A 2,738-nucleotide genomic window follows, 5' to 3' on the forward strand; every position below is an offset into this window, starting at 1 on the left:
TTGCTTGTTAAGTTACATTTATCTTAGTGTTATTTAAGTATAAATATATTTTTAATTTATTTTCAATTTGATGGGAAATGTTTATTTTAATGTTTTTAGTATTTTTGATTTATTTTATTTTTTTAAAAAATTATATAAAAAATTAATATGGGTGAGCCAGGCCGGACTCGGGTTTTAATATTTTTATACGGGCCGGGCTTGAGTAAAATTTTGGACCCATTTTTCGGGCCAAGCCAAGGCCTAACAAACTGGCCTAAATTTTTTGTTGAGCCTGATCCGGCCCGACCTATAGACACCTCTAAATGTATATATCACTAGAACAAATAGTGTATTTAATATGTTCACAAATGCATTAATAATATATATGTCTATAATATTGTATGTATATTTGGTAAAATTTAAAAATAATTATTTAACGTCTACACATTTTATTTAACCCGTGCATGGGTACCAAAATATTATAATAATAGTTATTATATTACAAATGTATAAGGGTGTAAAAAATTCTCAAACTTTTTCTAAAAAATACAATTAAGTCTCTCTTTTTTTTCTCAATTGAGCACTTGAACTTTCAAAATGCATCAAAAAGACCCTCAAACTTCTTCACAAAAAGCAATTAAGACCCTATTTTTGTTTCCATTTAATTGGGAATTTGAACTTTCAAAATGCATTAAAAAACCCTCAAATTTTTTCAAAAAAGAAAATAATCTCCTACTCTTATTAAAAATTAGAAAAAAATTATAAAATATAATAAATTTTAGAGAATGTATAAAATTTTAATAAAAATTTTAAAAATTTAAAATTTATTAAAAATTAGATTTTTTTATAAAAATCTTAAAAAATAAAAGAAATTGTAAAATTTTTATAAAAATCATAAAAAAAATTAATGACCCTTAGTTTTGTTTTCCAATTAAAGTCATCATGTGTCACAACACAACGTGACATGTGGCGAAAAATGATAAAAAATTAATAAAAGTTATAGAAAAATTATAAGATGCTTCTTTTGGTACGATAAGTTCTATAATTTTTTTACGAAATTTATATTTGTTTACATTTTGTATAATTTTCGTACGACTTTATAAAATTTTATAAATTTTTTATATTTCTATATATTTATAATTTTTATAAAATTTTACAATTTTTTAATTTTTTTACGATTTTTATATTTTTTAATATTTTTTTCTAATTTTTAATATTTGAATTTTTATTAAAATTTAATAATATATAGCTTTTATTGATTTTAATTTTTATAATTTTTAATAAAATTAGGGTCTTAAATTTTTTTTTTGAAAAAGTTTGAGGGTCTTTTTGATGTATTTTGAAAGTTCAAGTACCCAATTGAATGAAAAAAAAGTAAGGGTTTAATTGCTTTTTTTTAAAATGGTTTGAGAGCTTTTAATTGATTTTTTTTAAAAAATGGTTTGAGGGCCTTTTCGATGAATTTTGAAAGCTCAAGTACTTGATTGAGTGCAAAAAAAAAAAAAGAAGAAGCAAGGACTTAATTGCTTTTTTTGAAAACGTTTGAGGGCTTTTTACACCCTTAAGCCTATTAAAAAATATTTATATGTTGTATTTAATTTAAATTAGATTTAGATAAAATAGCTTCATATTATTAATTATTATATTCAATTCAAATAGCTTGATATTAATAAATTCTATTCTTATATTTAATATTTTATCAACTTTTTAATATTTTTATGTACATAGGGGGACGAATCCAGGATTTTACTTCAAGGGGGTGGAATTTTTAAATTCGAACGACTGTTTTTTAATGTAAAAAAGTGTCAATTCTTCTTGAATACTTTTTTTTTTCTTATCAAACAAATCAATTTAATGTTTTTAAAAAGAATGAACGATTGAACTGTAAAGAAAAAAATCACACTATACAAAATTAAATATTTCTTTCCAATATGCAAAAAAGAATAACTAATACTATACTAAAAATTTCATAAATATCATGATAATTCTAAATTTTTTTTTAAAAAAAAAACTTAGTCCTAGTTCGCAATACTGGGCATCCTAAATTGCACCCTCCTCTTTTTCATAAGATCGAACTAATTAATGATAGAATCTGTTAAAAATTCTCGAGCTGTATCTTTTTTAATGTATACCACCAAGAAAGTTGAAAGAAGATCATCCTCCATTCTGTTACAAAGCCTTGTCCTCACAATTTTCATGGCTGAAAATGCTCGTTCAATTGTTGCAGTAGACACTGGAAGAGTTAGTACAAGACGAATAATTCTATCAAAAAATGATAAATACTTGACTTAGAAAATGATAAATACTTGACTTATTTGTCTTAGTTAGCACAAGAAAGTCACTGACCTAATATGTATGAGTATGTGCTGAATCAATTAATTATGAAATTTGGCTTTAAAGTCCATATTAGGTCTCTCAGTTTAGCCTTTTAAGGCCCATCCATACATTAATATTTTATTATTATTATTATTTAAGTTATAATTAAAAATTGAAAAATACTTTGTTAATATAAAGCAGAATCTTATGACTTAAGAGGACGAATTATATGAAATACAATTTGGTCAGGAAGAAAAATATTATACAATATAGACACTAAATTTAAAATACATAATAATTTATATATAAAATTCAAAAATTTGAAAATTCCAATGAGCATCCACCCTTAGATGTAACAGTCCGATTTAGACCCTAATCGGAATGGTGGTTTCGGGACCACGAATCCGAGTTAGAAAAATATTTAAATATTATTTTTCGTATTT

This window comes from Gossypium hirsutum, chromosome A02 (genome assembly GCF_007990345.1).
Source record: "Gossypium hirsutum isolate 1008001.06 chromosome A02, Gossypium_hirsutum_v2.1, whole genome shotgun sequence".
Classification (NCBI taxonomy): Eukaryota; Viridiplantae; Streptophyta; class Magnoliopsida; order Malvales; family Malvaceae; genus Gossypium; species Gossypium hirsutum.